The following is a 22,734-nucleotide window of genomic DNA, read 5'->3' as shown; positions in this document are numbered from 1 at the left end:
CACATTTCCATATGGTTTGAAAAGTGACCGTTGTGACAGAATTGTGCTCGCTTGGTCTTGGATCTGCGTACGGCTATAAAATTGCACAAAAATATAGTATGTCTAATTTCCTTTCCGTTGGTATGAACATTACTGGGACTACCTCGACACTGCTAAATATTGTCAAAACTTTTGTAATGCGTTAAACAACAGTCAGTTTCTCTGCTTCTTCGAAGCCTGGTTTAGAAGGTTATTTCAAGCACTATAGCTTTGTCTAACGTAACACTGGATTACTCAAGAAACAAAGAATTCTAGATTATTTCAAAAAGAGGGATGAAGAATGAAGAGGAAGGATACATACCTTGTAATGGGGAATGTTTCGCTCATATAACGACGTTCATGCGTCAGTGTCATGACACAAATTTCAGCTCGTTGTGACTCCGCTAAATGACAGCGATTTCAAAGATCACATATACTCTTGTACAAATACAAAATCACTTGCACACATCGCTATAAATGCAACCCCGTCATTAAAACTACTCATTTCGACCCTTAATTAATTTAAATCGACCTTTCTGTCAACAGCGCACAATTCTCAGCCGTAAACGAAATTTCAACCAACAAGAGCGAGGCGTCTCCGTGACGTAATTGTAGGTATAGAACTGAGGGTCTGTGCAGTATTCATCTACATTTCAGGGGTTAAACTATTTAGTTTACAGGTTTGTATAAACCTGAAATCGCGAAAGCTGTTGTGAAAAATGAAAGCTATATGTTCTCACAATCTACTATCATTGTGTTTTGTCTCCTGCTTTACCTAGTTTCCGAGTTACAACCCTTGTTTTCATAGACGATTCTGTCAAAATCACTTGGTGTCGCTAGGTTGTAATCCGTGTTAGGTGGTGTAAACCTACACGTTATTTGTCATCATTCACTTGATGCTCAGTTAATGAATTTATAACACGCTGATTGATTAATTACTTTTATGCGGATTTAAATGGGGATTTGTCAAAAGATAGTGTTTATGTATGTACATTTACTAATATATACTGAATACACTTTGTCGTGTCTGCGTTTATGTAAAAACAACACCCTTCTTCCAAAGGATTAACCGCCAATACATTGATTGATTGCTCATTATTGGCTAACTAACATTATGCAATTAGTTGCCAGGTGTGCTATCTTGAGTGACCAATGAAACTATACAGCAATGTGGAAAGCCTGAAACGATACGTCACGTTTTCGTATATTAGACTGTTAAAAGACACATCAGTTGGGAAATCTGCAGATGAATTATATATCATTCGTTTTTGTGGATATTGATGGATACATTCTTCCAACAAGGTAATATGTTACAGGTTGCGTCATGCAAACTCCTTTTGGTAATGATTCAAATACACATTTAACTATTAGCAGAAAGTAGTTTTGATTTTCTAACTTGATGAAAACAAACCATAATCTCATTAATTCAAATGGATTTGCCTTCACGATTTTCAAATATGGCGGCGCCCTGTCTTAGGATGAATGCTATTGAAGTTCGTTTTCACCGACTTACAAAAGCTGGTAGTAAAATATGTATTTTATTGACAATATGATTTTATATGACATTAACTACCAGCAAAAAGTAGTTTTGATTTTCTAACTTGATGAGAACAAATCATTATCTCAATAATTCTAACGGACTTTAGCCCGTGACTTCACGATTTTAAAAAATGGCGGCGCCCTGTCTGAGGATGAATGCTATTTACGTTTGTTTTCACCGACTTACAAAAGCAAAATTTCTTTTCACTAGTAGTAAAATATGTATTTTAATGATGGACATTAGGACTTTACATGACATTGCTAATAACATAACAATTTCACTTTTGGAAGCGGTCGATATACGGGGTCAATATAATATTACTTACGATAGTATTGGCACTTCGACCACAACCTCGCGTCCGCTGAAGAAATCGATATATTCATCCAAAATCCTTTTGGTCAGCTATGTGTAGTAAGCAGTCTTTATCTTATAAACTCGATGAAACTTGAACTCCATTTTCTATCCTGGAAGCGTGGTAGGGGGCGAACTATCCGATTTAGTATATACCACAGGCTTCCCCAACGCTCGTTTCGCACACACTAACAACCAGTTTAAGCACAAACTACGGGGTCCGGTGGAAATCTGTGCATAGTGACACCATCACCCGACCCCAAGGAGCAATTGACGGCAACACAACAATTCGGCATGTCTTTGGCGACGTCGAGAAATCAGAAAAATGACGAGCTTCCTACACATTTTGTATACAACTAACTGAAAATCGATCCTTCTATGACGTCGCTGTAGGGCTCTGGCGACAGAGTTACGTAACCAGTTTGCGGTTTCGTTTGCGGGCGAGAGAGAAGCAGACGGCTTTTCAGCAACTTTTGAGCGCTTGGTATTAATTAACCACAAGGTTTTTTTAAAAAAAGAAATGGTGTTCCGTTTATGACTAACCAGACGTCTTTCATATGCAGTGGTAAAAAGAGTACAAAAAAGAGTTTAGTTGTTCTTTAAAAATAATACTAATAATAAAAGTGTGATAAGAGAAGAAATGATGTGAGACAACAACCAAGCTTAAAATAATAATAGTTTGTTTTGTTTGTTTCATACATGGAGACCGTCAGATTGAGAAACACAGAATTAACTGACGACGCTTATCTCCTGTGTCTGTTTCTTTTCGGATTTCCTCGGAACTCCAGTAGTGGAATCATGAAGAAATATCTGAATAAAAATGACTAACAGACCTGGATTTTTTCTGTGTGATGAGTGAGTGAATGCGTTTTTTACGCCGCTGTTAGCAATATTCCAGCAATGTCACAGTAGGGGACTTCACATGTTATACCCACGTGAGTGAATTTAGTTTTACACTGCATACTCAGCAATATTCCAGCAATGTCATGGTAGGGGACACCAGAAAGAGACTTTGCATATTATACCCACGTGAGTGAATTTAGTTTACACAGCACACAAAAACATTCCAGCCATATGGCGGTCTGGATTTGACAATCAAGTGATTAACAGCATGAGCATCGATCTGCGCAATTGGGAACCGATGACATGTCAACCAAGTCAGCGAGCCTGGCCACCCGATCCCGACAGTGGCCTCTCACGACAAGCATAGTCGCCCAATGTGGCATGCATGGGTTGGGTAGAACCCTTCTGTCACAAAAATATATGTTATCTAGCGAGTGTGTTTTGGGATTAATATCCTGCATTAGGAATAAATATTGTCTATAGTCAGCCTTTATTATACACTGTCATCCTTACGTTATGGTTTACAATAGATCGAGGCCATTAATGTAAACTTCGATGTCAGCGCTTTCACACAGCACACGTCTGTTTTTACACTAAAGTTTTTGTATTGAAACCCAAATGCATGTAACAGTTCCTGTGACTGATGTTTGGATGTTACTAACTCTTTTTGAAAACAATATCAATTTTGCCAACTTCCAAAAGTGGAGATTTGATACGACCCCTCGGTTTTGCCATACTTGGACTGAGTGAGTTTAGTTTTACGCCGCACCCACCAATATTCCAGCTATATGGCGGCGGGCTGTAAATAATCGAGTGTGGACCTGACAATTCAGTGATCAACAAAATGAGCATCGATTTGCGCAACTGGGAACCGATGACATGTGTCAGCCAAGTCAGCGAGCCTGACCACCCGATCCTGTTAGTCGCCTCTTACGACAAGCATACTTAAATGTTGGATGCACGTTCGCTTTAATTTTTTCAATTGTCTTTCAGACAACCCAAATCCACATGCAGTGCGCTTAACAAATTTACCCAGGGCATATTTAATGCGACCCCTTTCACTTTCGCTTTTTAAAAAACCATTAACTTTCAAAATAATGGAGCTGATGTGAGCGGTAAATTTCATTGTCTCATGTACCACCTCATCACATGGTGACATGGGGGATCCAGGAGATTTCAAAGGGGGAGGGGTGGTGTGTGTGTGTGTGTGTGTGTGTGTGTGTGTGTGTGTGTGTGTGTGTGTGTGTGTGTGTGTGTGTGTGTGTGTGTGTGAGGGGGGGGGGGCAAAGAAGGGTGTTCGAACCACCTGATATCGATATCACTTTGCCCCAAGCAGAGGTGTAAACGAAAAGAAATACTTCCCCTGACAAAACACCGACCACTGTCCACCCTCAAATACTGAATGGATGGCATCTGTTATATTCAGTCGCAAAGCAGCAGCGACGTAAAGAGGGGCATTGTGAAAAAATCCCACAAAAACAACCCTGCTGAGGTGGGCGATCAATCTGTTATTGACAATGCATTATGAAACATCTGCCAACAGTAGCGAATATTCATGACAAGTAAAAGTGCAATTATTACAGCTGTGCATGACACACCCATCTAGGATTCCAGACATAACAAATAAAGTACAGATCTATCCAAAGGGGTGGTGAGGTATTGTCAGACCATGGCAAATTCAGCCTCTAGGATGAGTCATCTCGTCATACGTCATAACACAGTCTGTCATCGAACAATCACAGTCATCGAACCACACTACCTTCCCTACTGTCTAGCCATGTAGTCTGTCTCATAGTCCTCGAACCACACTACCTTCCCTATTGTCTAGCCATGTAGTCTGTCTCACAGTCCTCGAACCACACTACCTTCCCTACTGTCTAGCCATGTAGTCTGTCTAACAGTTCTCGAACCACACTACCTTCCCTACTGTCTAGCCATGTAGTATGTCTAACAGTCCTCCAAGCACACCGCCTTCCCTACTGTCTAGCCACATAGTCTGTCTCACAGTCCCCGAAACACACTACCTTCCCTACTGTCTAGCCACATAGTCTGTCTCACAGTCCTCGAACCACACTACCTTCCCTACTGTCTAGCCATGTAGTCTGTCTCACAGTCATCGAACCACACTACCTTCAATACTGTCTAACCACATAGTCTGTCTCACAGTCTTCGAACCACACTACCTTCCCTACTGTCTAGGCATAGAGTCTCTCTCACAGCCCTCGAACCACACTACCTTCCCTACTGTCTAGCCCTCTCTGCAATCCTAGAGCCCTTAATGAAGCAAGTCTAGATTTCCCCATGTTCAGGATCTCACAACTCTCTGGTCTCTTTTTCAATGTAAATGTGTTTGGTATAATCGATATATACATAATATGATAATTATTATATGATCACGCCACACCCATCCGTCAAGGTGTCACGGCGTTAACGTTCAATGTTAAGAGATAAGATATAATTATCAGTGAACCAGGTGCTGCTTCTGACAAATCATCCCGGACATGACCTGTGATAAATAATCAGCGCCATCGTCGATGACTTCAGAACACGATGAAGTCGACTACGTTGTTGATGCTGCTGTTCGCCGGCATTGTTCCTGTAACAGGTTAGTAGAAGTTTGACAATGATCGCAAGATGCTAACGTCATTAATCATTGTGTTGCTGTGTTTATTTGAAAAAGGATTACATAGTAAAGTACAAAAGTTCATTACGGGGAACTGGTTGGTCGGTTGGTTGGTTTATTGACTTATTGATTTATTGATTTATTGATTTATTGATTGATTTATGCATGATGATGATGTATAGACCTGTGTAACTGTATTTATTTTTCTAATTATGTGGAATTAATTTGGAATTATGTCCACACTATTTTGTTGTTGTGTTTTACCCGTTCCTTGGCAGCATTCATTTATCTTTAAAAAATGCAAATAAGTCCACAATATGAATTGTTCATCGTGGAATGTACGCTTTCAAACCAAATGAGCAAAGCAAAAAGACGCGATCGCAGAACTATAAACAATCTCCAATCATAAACATGCACTACAAAACTAAAGGAAACAACTATGCCCTTTCAAACATTTTAAGAATTTAAAATACAAATGGAAGAGAATTGATGTTATGAAAAATACCCTTCATTGTGACACTTTGAAATATTTTTTTCGATCGTTTGCTCTCGTAGTAGCGAGACTGAACATTCGTAGTGTATTTGCAGGAAAAAGTTATGAATGAAAAAAGTCATTCCACATTCCAATAGGGTCATGGAGGTCATGGTCGGATGACGGAGCAATGAAATTCGTTTTAGGGTTTATTACATGTGTGCTGCATATGATTTTTATGTATTCGTTTGTGTTTCACTGTATGGATAATAATAGGTTTATACCACTGTGTGACTCACCGTCCTATCCATGGTATGTATTTTCACGACGTATAAGGCACACATACCCGTCTTCTTAACGGTTACAACTAATAATAATGTATGTGGTTTCTTCATGATAACTATCAGTTAAGTATAATTACTTTGCGTCGTATTAATATTTCGTGGCTCTTTTTTTCCGTTAATGCATTTTGCGATTGACAGTGTGTTCGAGGAATTAGTTAAGCATCATCATCATCATCATCATCACGACGACGACGACCACCACCACCACCACCATCATCATCATCATCTTCATCATCATCATCATCATCATCTGCATCGGGAACTTTTATTTAAAGACGATCTTTTTACGGTAGCAATCGGCCAATCAAAAGTGTACTGGGCACTCGGTAGACAGTTGAAATTCACGACTAATATACATCTGGAGTATGCAGCAGCTATGACAATGCACTGGAAGCTAAACAACAAGCTAAGGTTCATTTCTGGTACTCCACCCACGGGCAAACTGTAGTGTAAAAGGGCTGCGGAGCACAGAGAATATGACAAGTCTTCTTATATGCGAGCGAAACTTCGGATTGAAAAATATTTTTCATGTCAAAATAAAATATCGCCACCACCAAAGGTACACTCCCATTTCCTCACTCGGTCATGCTCTCAGATTTCCTGTCCCATGATAATTAGTCACGTGAAATATGTTTTATTCAACATTTTAAACGCCACTCGCGGTATTCAGATCGTTCTTCACCTCCATTACCCATGCCAGCTTCCGGTTCAACGGAGTGACGGAACAAGAATATGCAGAAATTAAACAGAACTACCATATTGCCTAATTTTATCATGAACCTGTTGGAGCTTATGTAGTTTTTCTGTCGTCGCTATTGTTAGAATTTCGTAGCATTTACATGAAAACACTTCTGGCGCAATGGACGAATGAAGCAGGGGAGGTAATTGTAAGTATTCCATATGGAATAATACCCTTCTGTTCCTTCACGCCAGTGAACCGGAAGCTGGAATGGGGAATGGAGGCGAAGAACGGTCAGATATACCACGAGCTGCGATTAAAATGTTGAATAAAAGATATTTCACGTGAGTAATTGTTCAACATGGGGTTGGAAATGTAAGAGCACAACCCAGTGGAGATATGGTTGTATACCTTCGATGGTGGCGATATTCTATTTGAGGTGTTGAGTTGTGCAAGGGCGTTAACACGAGGTGTTGTCGACAGATGGTGCACTTTGTTATGAACAGAATTAGACGTAACACAGACGTCAAAGGAAAAACAACAGCGTTTTGTTATCATTGAGAAGCGTTACTACTTAAACCAATTCGGCCATGGTCGATATTAATCAAACGAGAGCCATTATTTAGACAATCAACACTTGGAAAACATCTTCACATAATAAGAAAGGTGTTTATGATAATGAGACATCTGTGAAGAATCGATGGTCTCTTCATTCAGCTGGGATGTGAACAGTGTGAAAAATAACCACTGGTCCGTGGCTAGTAAAAGTCAAGATGGGCCAGTAAGTCTCCAGTCACTGTCCCCACAAGCGATCGAATTTTCATAGGGTCATGTTCATCTTATTAACATCGCAATGGTGAAACGCTTGTCTCCATTCAAATATCGGACAAGTGAGTTATTGTATGGGCTGGTAACCTTCAGGCATAGCTAGTTTGAGTGGCTGGCCAAATTGGGGTACTATCTCGCTCACTATATATAAATGGTGTTGACTCTTGTGTATCTCATATCAGCGGCCCTGAGAACGCGATGATGACTGAATCACCATGGATCCTTATGAAGACTAGAAAACGATCTTTGCTGATCCTGTTGCAGCGGAAGACATGTTTGAATGAAAACTAGTTGGTTCTTTTAATCAACAGCGCGACAATCCTGCCCATTTCCATTCAGCCATGGGTATCTCAGATGGTTCAGGAGCTTCAGACGGACCAGCCTTGGACCAATCTTTGGACAGTGTTTTAAAAATGTTTCACATATGCTGGACTAGTGTTGAATATTAGACAAGTATTCAAACAGTACTTGGTTGATGACGTTCTAGTATTCGATCTGTTTCAATAGTTGCTAACTATTAACTTGGGCCAATGTCGGGCCACTGTTGGGCTAGCCTGAGTCAGTGTTGGGCTAGTGTCGGTCGGGTCACTGTTGGAGCAATCCTCAGTTAGTGTTGGGCCAGTGTAGGGCCACTGTAGGAGCAATCCTCAGTTAGTGTTGGGCTAGTGTCGATCCTACCACTGTTTGACCAATCCTGAGTCAGTGTTGAGCCAGTTTCGGGCCACTGTTTGACCAATCCTGAGTCCGTCTTGGACCAGTGTAGGGCCACTGTTTGACCAATCTTCAGTCAGTGTTGGGCCCTTGTTTGACGAATATTGAGTCAGTGTTAGGCCAGTGTCGGGCCACTGTTTGACCAATCCTGAGTCCGTGTTGGGCCAGTGTATGTTAAAGCAGTAGGTGGTGTATCCTTTCCCTGTCCCACGTTCAAATGAGTCATTGTCTCTCCAGGTCGCAATTGTGTGGTGTGCTGCGGTCCCCCACCATGCTGTGCCTACTGCGGGTTGTATAAAGGTGAGACACATTTACACAATACGTGCATTTGAAGTAGGGCTTTTCTGTCGATATCGATCGCAGAGACTGATATATTCCAGCGGATAATGACATGATTTGTATGCAATTGTGCATTTTCATGTTATAAGTGAAATTTTATTCAAAATACTAGAAATTAATATTCTTACACGTTTCAGATAGCGAGGCACTCAAAAATGTGCTTAATTATTTTTGTGATTTGCTCCAAAAAATATTGTGACGGATTGAGCCACTGTTGTTTGTTGTGTGGAAAGTACTAGAAATGACGTTAAATGAGAGTGATCCCCCCTTTGTTGTGACTGTGCTTGTTACGTCATCAGTCAAAGTTACAATGCGACAATCAGTCAAATAGACCTACTTAATTGGTAAATCTTAAACTGAACGTTATGTATCTTAGCTACTAGGGATTCCATCACAACAAGTGCAGGGACATTAATACTTGACAAGACAAATAATATATATCTCCTTCATTTGTCTACAGTTTCAGAATTGTCTAAAACAACAATTTCCCACGATACATTGTATAGATTACTTGGTGTTTTTAAATATAATCGTATCACATGCTGTGTAGAATTTACATGTACATGTAATAATACTTTCCTCTCACTGATTTTATTTTTTAGATGGAGGTGGACTTCTCTTCAAAATGTTTGTTGAATTACAGTTTTGATGCCATTTCACTACTAGTTAACTAAAAGTCATATGTGGTTTATTTTCTAAAGACAAAATGGTTTATAAACAAAATGATGTCACTGATATTTGGAACATTTTAGCTTTAGATTTCAAAATCATCTAGGTGTACAAGTTTGATGTACATGATAATAACTAGTAAGTGTAATATTTCTCTTATCAATATAAATACAGCAGGCTCACGGGTTATTCAAAATATCAATCACGAGATTTACGCCATGACAATGGCATTTACAAATAGATAGATCACAGTATTGTGTCGTGAAAATAATTTTTATGTTTGTGTGGTCTCCAGAAAATAATATTAGCTTCATTTTTTTCCATGTTCAACGGATGATGACTTATCAAACACAGTCCACAGATGCTAATTAGATGTATTGGAGTTTGCCAGAAATGCAAAAAGAATTCTGTTTTCTGTCTTATCAGGAAATGGTTACGCCACAATGACTTGTAACTTTCGCCACAATGGCAGTGTATGAAACTCCTAAGAAAATCAGGAAGCCCACCGGGCTGATAACTGAAAAATGTTGCTGGCCCTGTGAACATGTAACTAGCACTGTGTTAAAAATAGGAAACTATTTAATAAACTAAAAATAGGTGTTAAATTACTCTTTTCAAAGATTTACTTATAGTGAGGTAAATTTTACAAAGCATATCTTGGTGGTGCCTGTTGATTCATTTAGTGTCACTGCCAACTGAATGAGACAAACAGGCAAAGTCAGAATGGTCAGTATCTTTGGCAAGAATGGTCTCTACATGTTCATGCAATTAGCACGGGTTTTTTGTATCTCTCCTTATGAAAAGTAAACTTGCGCAACAGCAAATTTAACAAAAACGACATGGCCACTGAAAGCATTCTTTAGACCAATCACGCATAGTGTTAGATAAAAGGGTAGGCTGATCTGTGGAAGTTACGGTTTGATTGAACATGAACTCTACATACAGACGTCGTCAAGCTACCACAATTGTAAACTATTTTCAAAAGGTCACCCGTAGTCAGTGACATGGTAAAATATACACCCATGGAAAATGGATTGACCCACAGGACTGGCTATAATATAAAGCTGTAAGCCTGCCGTGTAACTAGCTAGCAGCGGGCCGCCGGACAGACGCTAATTTCATACACTGCACAATGGCTTGTGACTTACCCTGTCAAACTAGAGAAGGTCATTTAGATGGATTTTTAGAGCATGCGAATCAAATTCATCTTGATATGCTTTGACCGTCTGTTAAATCACAGCTTCTTCAGTGTCTGGAAGTGAGGGGGTGTTTTCCAAGTAGAAAACCAACTGGAAAACACAAGACTTGACATTGTCTGGGAAGTGTACAAGACGGTGTGCAAGAAGTAGGCTAGGCCATGGACAGAGAAAGCGCGTTGAAACTCATTTCTTTAATATTCACAATATTGATGTATGATAGAATAAGTGACGATGTGAATCTGAACAAAGCAAGAAAGTTCATGTCCTGTTCGAAGGTTAGAGAAATAGAAAAAATACCTCCAACAGCTGCACCTTTCAAAAACAACTTTCTAAGAGAACAGCTTATCAGGGAAGACATATACAGGAACAGTCAACTATCCGTTGTCCTGATACGCCTGGTCCATCCAGACAGAGTTGACAGCGCAATGCCTCCAACATGTGCGAGTCCATATGGTCAACCATACCAGACATGTCAAAGACCTGTCAACAGCTGTTGAAGAGTCGCTGCACAAAGGATGTTGTGGTAGATGCAAGTGTCTCAAAGCTGCCCTAAAGTGCACGGCACTGCCTCTTTGTGGTGGAGACTGCCCAGTACTGTGGTCATATGATACTCTGAGTAGGTAAGGGAGGAAATCCCCAGACGAGTATTGTTCGTGGGAATCTTGGTTAGGTTTACGCTGACTCCCAGTATCACGGAAAATGGTGGGCAGTTACGGTTTTCAATGCTCCGACATATGTTGAATGGTACAAGCAACATATATGTATTTGCCAGATTTGACGCACATTACATGAAAATTGTGGAACTGACATTGCGTCTAAGTCTCTGACGGTGTAATTTTGAGTGGACATCGACAGCAATTTTGAAAAATGGCGGTCATCTTGAATTTTCAATGCCTCTCTATCCGTATTATATTTTTATGGTATAAGCAACATATCTACCAATTTTCATGCTTGTAACATGAGAATGCATAATTATACCATCATCCTCTGGACTAATAATCGTGTACTATATATCGATCGATTATCGATAAATATTGAAAACGTAACTTTGAGCAATAATGCTGACAATATCTGAAAGAAGTTAATGTTTGATATCACTGGTGAGTTATGACATGTTTACGATAATACGAAGACACAATTTAATATTGATAATCATTAATATTTGTTTCTACATTTATAGAAGATCTTTTTAATCATCCCTAGTTCGAAGACTATTTCCTGAATGACTTCACATTGCCCTAGATCCGTAAGCTTTGCTTTATGTCACCAATTGTATCCTAGGTACTTGTTCGCCAGATGTCTTAAAGAATATCATGGGCGGTTGGGTAGCCTAGTGGTCAATGTGTTTGCTGGTTACGTTGGAGACATGGGTTCGCTTCCCCTACATGTGTACATATTGTTTTACGTTCCTGTCGTATTATCATTTAGCAGTCTAGTGGTTAGAGCGTTCGCTCATCACGCTGAAGACCCGGGTTCGATTCCCCACATGGTTACTAATGTGTGAAGCACGTTTATGATGTCCTTCGCCATGATATTGCTCGAACTAAAAGCAACCTAAAATTTAACTCACTCACTGGTCACAGAAAACGACCGTAATCTGAAAATAAAACCTGAAACATACAACATTATTGATGGCAGCTCTATACAATAAACAAGTAATTGTCATCCATAAAGTGAGTGAGTGAGTTTAGTTTTACGTCGCACTTAGCAATATTCTAGCTATATGGCGACGGTCTGTAAATAATCGAGTCTGGACCAGACAATCCAGTGATCAACAACATGAGCATCGATCTGCGCAATGGGGAAGCGATGACATGTGTCAACCAAGTTAGCGAGCCTGACCACCCGATCCCGTTAGTCGCCTCTTACGACAAGCATATTCACCTTTTATGGCAAGCATGGGTTGCTGAAGGCCTATTCTACCCCGGGACCTTCACGGGTTCATCCATAAAGTTGTATGTTTCGTTTTTACTCACCAGCTTCCTGAATACCAGTCAGACGATTGTAAGGTCTTGAAGCAAATCCCGAATAAATATTGTCATTCACCAACTGAATAGTATGACTACAAAACAGACCAGGTCTTGACTGAGGATTTAGAGGTTTTAGAACATGTCGTTTATTTCAAATGTGCCTACATCTTCAGGGAAACACTTCACCGTTCATGTTCTTGTTCTGCTGTTTCCCCAACAGTGTTAACTGGGAAGAGGGATTTCCCTGCAAAGCCTTGGTCAGTTGGACCGGGACAGGGTGGCCAGGGACAGGGTGGCCAGCTGTTTCGACCAAAGCCATGCCGCCACCAGTCTCGTACGTGTCTCCTTGTCGAAGCTAACATACGCACACACGCAAGCACATTACATAGAGCCTCTATGTAGTTTTGCCATTTCCTTCACAAAGACCTTCATTACAGACTCATTTTTTTCTCATTACATCCGCCCACTACAACACCCGCCCATATACCTACACCTACCCTCTACAACATCCACTCATCTACCCAGATCTACCCACTACAAAATCCGTCCGTATACGTACATCTGCCCACTACCACAACCGCTCATCTGCTCACTACCACAGACGCCCATGAACCTACATCTACCCTCTACCCCATCCGTGAATCTCCTTACATCTATCCACATTCTCCCAGCCTACCTCTGTATTTCATTGTTATTGGTGATTCATTGTACTACCTGCAATATCAGTACAAGTAACTATCGAAACACTCTGTTTCAGCTGTTGATCTTTTGTCTTCAGCGGGAGGAATACAGTCCCCAGGCGCTTGAGTGCGCCCGTATCTAAGATCATCAGATGAAATAAACATGATTGGTATGAACCGCATGAAAAGGGTCTTATTTATTCAGCGCTGAATGAGTGACCTACACTCATTGTTCTTTTGAAAAATGAACGGAACGAACGCGAAACAACGACATTAATGAACCACCTGCTAGAATTATGGAGGAAAGACGATAGAGGGACGGGTAGTGATAGGCTTCTAGCAAACGAGTTATTGAATAAAGCGTGGATTCGAAAAGCGCACGTAAAACCTCCAAGCACTCCCATAAGATCGTCATTGAATACACGCAGTGGGACGTGTGGGAGGCGTTGCTTCAGGTGAGACGAATGGAGGTTAACACCGTTGTTTGCCGATTATGTTTTTGTTTTTCTCTCTTTTTTTATTATTTATTTTTCATTTTTTGGCTTTTCATGCGCACATTTCCCCCAAGAACGTTGTGCGAGAATTGTACAATTGCTGGATCTGCATACTGCTACAAGAATTACACAAAAATGTAGTATGTCAAATTTCCTTCCTGTTGGTAAACATTACTGGGACTGCCTCGACAGTGCTAAATATTGTCCAAACTTTTGTTGTGCGGTAAACAACAGCCAGTTTCTCTGCTTCTTTACGTCCTGTTTTGGAAGGTTAATTCATGCACTATAGCTTTGTCTGACATAACAGTGGATTATTCAAGAAACAGGGAATTCCAGATTATTCCAGGGAATTTCCCTCAGAATTCAAAATTATGAAGTATATTTGTATGCGTGATGTATCTAGAATATCCCTGGAGTTCAAAATGAGAGTTGAAGAATGAAGAGGAAGGATATATACGTCCCTCTGACACCCAGGGGGGTAAACGTTGTAAATATTTCGCTCATATAACGACGTTCATGCGTGATTTCGTGCCCGCTCACTCTGATACCACGCCACACTAAGCATGAATACCCAGAGAAGTCAATATTGACACCGAGTCGACCAGTCCTTGTTTTACCCATTAATACCGGGCGCAAGGTAGTTGCACCGCCGCCATGCAGCTGGAATACTGCTAAGTGCGGCATTAAACAACAACCAGCCAACTGCATGCAAAAGAACTGGTGTGAAACCAGAAAACCGCAAAAGCATCTTATACAAAGGAACATTCTTGGGGTTGCGCCTGTTTTACCGTTGCAGTATATTAATAACCAACCCTTTAAATCAGTGACAAGTGTGACAAAGTAACAATTATGGCAGGACACAATATCGCAGCTATACGGTGGGGATCTGGAAATAATCGAGTCTGGACCAGACGATCCAGTGATCAACATCATGAGCACCAATCTACACAATTAGGTTACGATGACAGGTGTTGACCACCCGATCCTGTTAGTCGCCTTTTACGACAAGCATGGTCTGCTGAATTCATGCCTGCACCTGCATGAGTGACGTATTTACTGAACAGGCTCTTGAGACTGATTTAAGTATGTATTGATCACTGAATCATAGATGGTGGGTCTAGTGATCTGGAGCACTTACACCGATACTTGTGTGGATGCGGAATTTTAAAAACCTTTTAATTTTGTAACAGCTGTGTGAAATAATATGAAACTGAATCTTGCGGCGTTAATGTGAGCCATGTGGCTTTGACGTTAGGACTGCCCGACTGATCATAAATACTGAACAATCCATCTGTCACTGAGTTAGAAAATCTGTGTTGTCATGCAACCAAATCATCCACAATATACCTGCTACTTATGAAGAATCGACTAGGAAGAAGTATCTGTGATTAGCTCAGAAACAACAGAGGGCAGCTCTGTTGTTGATACTGTTGCTTTCTTCAATTATTACTCTGACAGGCAAGTAAAAGGTTCAGGACGATGCTGCCTTTCTTAAGCCTTACCCTGTTAAAATTAACTCCATGTAACATTTGTAACTAATTCGTAGAGTGCGCCAGTACAGATCTGTATAATTTTCCTAAAACTTTAAAGTTTACAAAGGTCGGAGGGTAGCCTTGTGGTTAAAGCGTTCACTCGTCCCGCCTATTTCTGGCGTCCCCGCGCCATGACATTGCTGGCATATTGCTAAACACGGCGTAAAACCAAATTCTCACGCTCAGTAGATTTTGAAAAGTAGAATTATATGCTCCAGTTTCACTAATATTTTACAATTTAGTGCAGTTGTCAAGAAATATATTGAAAATATATTTCCTTTCATTTTACAGTCTAGAATGAGGTTCAAAGTGACAAACAGCATTGTTCTTTAAGAAACTACACCATATAACATGCATTAATTTATGAGTGAGTGAGTTTAGTATTACGCCTCTTTCTGCAAATATCATTATTGTATTCAAAATGAATACAATCTGCTAGGCCAGAAACAAGTAAGTATACATTTTGAAACTATTTTCGCTCACGTGTCCATGACACGACACAATCCTAGCAGTCGTCAGTTCTTTTATAACCAAATCGGTTTTACCTATATTTTCAATACAAATAGCACACATGTCGCACGTTCACAAGCACTACACCTTTTCCAGACATTTATTATCATTTACCTGACGTCATATGGTCCACGTGTTCCCGAGTTACGAATTAGTAATGTATCTGTTCACGTTTTCTACGTACTGTCTGCATGCGCTATGTTCCTACTGGTTGTATGCATCAATGTTTGTATGTTAGCGTTTCCTAATATTCTAGAACAAAATGTATGACCCCTACAAATTCAACCCATGGGAATATATTGATTTCAGAAATAACTTGCAGCATGATAGTATATATACTATATGATACTTTGGCTTGGCGAGTGTTTGTTTCCATTTTCTGCAAAAAGAAATAAAAAACAACAAACAAAAACAAAAAACAAAAAAGAAACATGTAAGTCTGATTGACAGACGTGGATACGGTACTGTGAGTAAACATTGTCCCAGTTAAGACTTCACCAGCACCGAAACGCAGGCGTCTTGCAATCATTTACTCGGACAGCAGCCAGGAAAATCTCGAATGAATTGTTTGACACTTTGTCAGTTGACAAGTGCGCTTGCAAAATGCCTCGCGAACATCATATTTGTCGTTTAAACGTTTAACAAAAATTTTCCCAAATTCCACACGTTTTTCGAACCAAGTTAAATATTTGTTGATAACAGTACGCTCTTTCACATAAAAGCTGACTGGGAACTACACGTTTAGTTTCACGATCTGTGGCAAATGAAATCACATTTTTTTTAAATTTCAAAGTAAGAATGACATTAATAGGTTATCACACTCACACAGTGTTTTGAGATAGTTAATACCCTGCATTAGGAATAACCACTAAGTATTTAACTCCCCAAGGCTCGCTAAATACAAAGTTTATTCCCAATTGAGGATATTAACAATCCCAAAACACACTCGCGTGATAATCTATATAAACACTGTACATCGGGTATCGAACAAAGTTTCCGTCGGTCATATAATCTGGAGTTGAATTGACCTGCAGCATGTTTCTTATATACTCTTTCAACTGAAATGATGTTTTCTAACCCCCAAACTTCACATCCATTTAATAAAATTGGTTCTATTATTACATCGAAAGCCGAAGGAATGAAATGATTGGTAAGTTTATATAACGTGATTTTTTTTTTCAGAGGAGAAAACAGTGCCTTCGTACTCGCATTTACAAGTGCTTTAATTGCATGAATGAATCTTCTATTGCGATGAAGAGAAAAAGTTAACAATAAGACTTTTCTGCCTCAAGACGTTCAACGCCACAGCAAAGTTTCAGTTTCGATGCCTTCGCAGGATCACTACCAAAAACAACAACTTCAGTTTGGGATAACTTCCCGAACCCCAAAAGCGGGAACTTGACTTTGAGGATCGCGAGTTGTTGAGAGATGTACATTGTCAGCTCAAAGAGAATGAACAGTAATCATACTTGAAGAAAGGAAGAAAGGGCATGCTAATGAGAATTCAGTACTGACATCAATGAAAGTGGCACCGTTCACGTCTAACGTCAGATATAATCTTGACCTTCGTGACTTTGGTAAGCGCTATGTTTGGAAAGCTAGAGAAAAGTCAATTTTATTTGAGCTTGCAGATACGACACGAGTCAAGTTGTTGAAAGAGGCTTGAAATCCCACAGAAGCCACCCGCCGTCTAGAAACTGCAAAACTGAAGCACCTGGAATCCTAAATATTGTAAAGAGCTTGATAACTGTAAACAACCAAGATACCTGGCTTATGATGGCAAGAGTTCTGTGTAATATGGGCGGGTAGCGAAGGTCGCTCATCAAGCCTATCACGAGATTATCCAACAGGTCGAGGTGCTCTCAACATTTTATACAAGTATTTCTTAAAGGTTAAACGATGTACAGACAACCATCTGAACTAAGGCAAGAGTTATATTCTATAACGAAAGATGAGTACAACAATACCGAGCAGGACAAATTCTGATTGTCCTGTCGCTAAAACCATCGTAGTACTGGGTTGAGCAGTGTAAAAAATTTAGTCCCCTGGATGTTCTGAAAAGAATGTCACTGGGCACTAGGGCTCCGTTTCACAAAGCTATTGTAGAACTACGACTGTCGTAAGTCCATGTCACAGTATAGGGGTTACGGCGGTCTTAGCGTTACGATAGCTTTGTGAAACGGACCCATGTTGAGATGCATGACCCTCGTTACACTGAGCCACGACTGCTCGTCCTTCATTGTGTGTTTTGAAAATGACCAGGGGCTAGATTTTCGAAGCGCTCTTAGCGCTAAGATAGTCGCAAGTGCCATACATTAACGTTAACTATCTTAGCGCTAAGAGAGCTTCGAAAACCTAGGCCTAGGACGCTCAACGGTCACCAACCCTGCTTCTGTGTAACTGCTCAGGCGATCCTTCTGCCTTCCCTGTACGACCAACGTGCACGTTTCTGGCATTGTCATGGCGATCCTTCTGCCTCTCCGGGCAGAAACGGGCGAGTGTAGAACCATATTCAGCCAACGGTAACCAACAACGCCCATGCAGCAGTGCTTCTGCCTTCTCCCTGCCTCCCGTGCACAATCTTACGCAACCAAAGGTAAACAGCGGCAACCAACGGCGCCCATTCACCGATTCTTCTGTCTTCTGCCTCCTGTGTGCAACCATACACAACCAACGGCGCCCATTCAGCGATGCTTCTGTCTTCTCCCTGCCTCTCGTGCACGACCTTACGCAACCAACGGCAACCAACGGCAACCAACAGCAATGCTTCTGCTTTCTCAAAGACCCATGAGCATTTTTCCTGCTTGCTTTGGCGTCATAATTATCCTGTGTATCTAAGGTATATAAATACGTGTTTATATCATTCTATCATCAATTTTATGCAAGAAAGACCACGGGTATGATCAAAGGGGCCGCCACAAGGGCATGGTACAATCAATGTTATTCAAGCTGCGAGATGTCGGACAGAGAAGGCCGCGTGTTTGTACCCAAGACAAAGTTTACTGGGATAAGCGAAGACATTGTTCCGAGTAGTCGTTTTGGGTCCGTTTTGGCTATCGACGATGTAAACAAAGGAACTGAAGACGCCATACCCGACAATATCAAACATAAATATGAATGGGCCGTGACTGCTTTCAGTGAGTGAGTTTAGTTTTAGGCCGCACTCAGCAATATGCCAGCTCTTTGGCGGCGGTTTGTAAATAATCGAGTCTGGACCAGACAATCCAGTAATCAACAGCATGGGAACCGATGACATGTGTCAACCAAGTCAGTAAGTCTGACCACCCGATTCCGTTAGTCGCCTCTTACGTCAAGCACAGTCGCCTTTTATGGCGAGCATGGGTTGGTGAAGGCCTATTCTACCCCGGGTATCGTGACTGCTTTCAACAACTGGCGAAAAAACCCCAGACTAACCGGAGGGTTGAAACACAGCAAAGCACAACCGAAAATCGTAAAAGCATTTGAAAATAGGAACCCTAGTCGATCTTACATCCGACTCTGGGAGCAATACACATGTCTGTGGTAAGTATAATTTGTGATATACTGACCAAAATAAAATAGAGATCATGGGATATTTTCATTGATAATTTATAAAAGGTAATGTAACGGAAAACCACAAATTGTACTTCGTTTACCGAGTTAACAGTGTTTGTTCAATACCCCTATTTTGTTTTGTCCATAAAACAAACTATTTCACAAAAACATATACCAAGTCAGTACACTATGCGATATTGTATAAAAGATATACTACTTTACGTATGATACGTTTTCAATCAGTGTTAAAACTATTGTCTGAACATTTGTGCCGACAATGAATTAAGATACTGTTCGTTTTCTTTTCAGCCCAAAGACCTTCAAGAAAGATTCCTTCTTCGGGTACTATCTGAAGGCTCGAACCTTTCGCAGAGTGATTGCTGGTACATTGATTCACCTGTCAGGATCAGTTCACTGAAAAATAAAGTGAAAAGCTTGTGTAAAATGGGCGGACTACCATACACTGGGAAATTGTCGAAATATCTAATTTTCGAGGTTTTCCAGGTTAGAAACGCAACCTCCAAAATATATCCACGAAGTATTCCGAACTCCAAACCTTTGGGTTAGATTTCGTAATAAGAGGCCATTTGATCTTCTCGGCTTTCAAGCAATAACATAGTTTCAGCAAAGGACCATGTCTACATGCTTATACCGGAGTAGTTAATTGTTAAGAAAATAATATCGTCTAAGAAAAAATGGCGTCATGTTTGAATGGGTCATTTACCACATCAGAGGAAAACGGTAAAAGGCAAACATACCACTCACTCACTCACTCACTAAGGGTCTCTACGGCAACGCGCATGTATGATGCAGACACTGACGAAGAACTCATCCAAACAAACAGGTACATCAATATATCCTGTAATATTCACTGTTTATTTTCTAAACAACGTCTTCACCACTGTCCTGAAGGAAAACATAACGCCTTTCTCTGATATTGTACCTTTTTGACACTTTGTGACAGTTACACATGAATTGTAAAGTTCTCATTTATCATTTTCAAAAAACATTTCAGGGCATAGGAGCAACGCCGTGCACTTGTACAAATGTCCCACCTCCTCGATGCAAGCCAATGTATCGAACGTTCTTTGGAGTTATGTCTCATTCTTCAGAAACTCATTCTTCAGACAACTTAACCCACTTATATGCACAAAGGGCCTGTGTTACTGAGTCTGTGTTATGTCTGTCGCTTGTTCATAATGAACGGCAGAGTAGAAGGAGACAGAGGTAGAGAGTTTACATTTGTTGGAGAAAATGGCTCAAGTGTCGTTGATTTTTTCTTGCATCTGCTGATTTGTTTGAATTCGTAGAAAAATTAAATGTTGGTGATAGACCATCCTCGATATCTCCAGGGTATACGTTCCGATAAGTCTCCACTGTACCCTGGACGCATCTACGGCTCTTCTCTGTGAGAAGGCGAAGCCAGCAAAGGGAGGTAATAAATTTATCGGGCAGAGCCGTAGATGCGTCCAGGGTATAGTGGAGACATCGGAACGTATACCTTGGAGATTTATTGGAACGTATACCCTGGAGATGTCGAGGATGGTGATAGATCTGATTCTGACCATTTTCCTCTGGACTTGTCACTCACGTTCACTTCTACTTACCAGTCTAACCGGACAGTGGATTGCGCTTAGAGTTTTAGGAAATTTGTATGGGATGCTTCTAAGCAGAATGGTTATGTAATGTTTCTTAAAAGAAGTCTGGATGCCAATAAAGAGTTAATATTTAGTAAATTAGAGACTTCTCTTGAAGAGGGCATAGACAAGTTTATAAAGTGTATTTTAGATTCGGCAGCTTGTATGAGGAGACAGTTTAGACAAGGTGATCTAAACCGTAAACCGAAATTCAACGAGGAGTGCATTGTAGCTAGATCGGAATCTAGGAAGGCTCTTAAGCAGTTTAGACTTCATCGCTCTGTGCAGAATCGTAGAAGGTATTGTAAAATCAGAAAAAAGCATAAGAGTGCCTGTAGAGCTTTCAAGCGTGAAGTGGAAAACACAAGGCTATCTCGACAGCCCAAGGCTATTTTGGCAAAATATTCGCACCCTCCAAAGAGGCTCCCCACCCTTATCGAGTATATCACAGGCAGAATGGTTTTGCCACTTCAGGGACTTGTTTTCTAAAGACGATATTATCTGTGATGCACATGATAATACAGTAGATACAGATAATGAATGTGACGAGTTGAGTGATGTTGGTTAGTCTCTACTTGAGTCTCCTATTACAGAATTAGAAATAGTTAACGCTGTATCTCGTCTTAAAACTGGGAAGTCTGCTGGGGCGGATTGTGTTATTCCAGAGATGATCAAAACTGCCTTGCCTGAGATAATGACGTTCTTTGTTAAAAGCTTTAACCTGGTATTTGACTCTAGATGTTTCCCGTCTGAATGGGCTATAATCAATAATTGTACCAGTTGATGTATTCATTTAAAAATGGAAACACAAATAACCCTAACAATTATCGGGGCATCTCCCTGACAAGTGCCGTTGGTAAAACGTTTCTATCTATTATCAATAATAGGCTAACACAGCCTATCTCTCAAATATGAGAGACTTGATTCCAGACTCACAGGCTGGGTTTAGAAACCTTTGATCATATTTTTTCTCTATACTCAGTAGTTGACCGATGTTTAACTTTTAGTAAAAGAAAATTGTAAGTAGCTTTTGTTGATTTTAGAAAGGCTTTTGATTCGGTAGATAGAAAAAAGACTGTGGAAATGTTTGAGAAATAATTGTCTTAAAGGCAAAATGATTATATGATCAATATATTCAAATGTAAAGTCTTGCGTTCGATGTGATAATGTTTTTAGTGACTATTTTGACTGCCCTGTTGGTGTACGACAAGGCTGTGTTCTAAGCCCCATACTTTTTTCATTCTTTATAAACGAACTATATTTGACATTATACTCTCTGGCAGACATGGCATCCAGTTGTCTCCCGATCTTGCTGATCTTTGCCGACGATGTGATCCTAATGTCAAGCACTGTTATTGACCTTCAGAGGCAAATTAATAAACTATCACATTATTCAGATAACTGGCGACCTGATGTTAATCTTGAAAAGACCGAAAGTTTTGTTTTTCTTAAGGGTAGCCCAACGGCAGCTATAGAGAAATAGTACTTTAAAGGTGAACGTATGACCGTTGTCAACGAATATAAATATCTAGGGATATCATATACACATACACTAAACCTGTTATCATTTTGGTAAGTAGAGGGAAAAAGGCTTTACTACAATTGCTCTCTGTTATACCGAAGTTTGGGGTTGTTGGTCCCAGTATATTTTCAAGTTGTTTGATTCCCAAGTGCGGCCTATTTTCCTCTATGGATCTGAAATCTGGGGCTTCAAGGAGTTTTATGTCTTTGAAAAGGTTCACCTTCTTGAATGGTGAATGT

The 22,734-nt window shown here is 40.3% G+C and overlaps 1 protein-coding gene across 1 annotated transcript in view; it reads right to left on the bottom strand.

Moving 5' to 3' along the window:
* Positions 1-22,734, bottom strand: part of LOC137276206 (TP53-regulated inhibitor of apoptosis 1-like) — a 447,953-nt gene that overhangs the window by 251,645 nt on the left and 173,574 nt on the right. The window lies entirely within an intron of this gene.

The sequence above is a fragment of the Haliotis asinina genome, chromosome 1, assembly GCF_037392515.1.
Source record: "Haliotis asinina isolate JCU_RB_2024 chromosome 1, JCU_Hal_asi_v2, whole genome shotgun sequence".
Classification (NCBI taxonomy): Eukaryota; Metazoa; Mollusca; class Gastropoda; order Lepetellida; family Haliotidae; genus Haliotis; species Haliotis asinina.
This window is presented reverse-complemented; position numbering and strand designations above follow the sequence as displayed.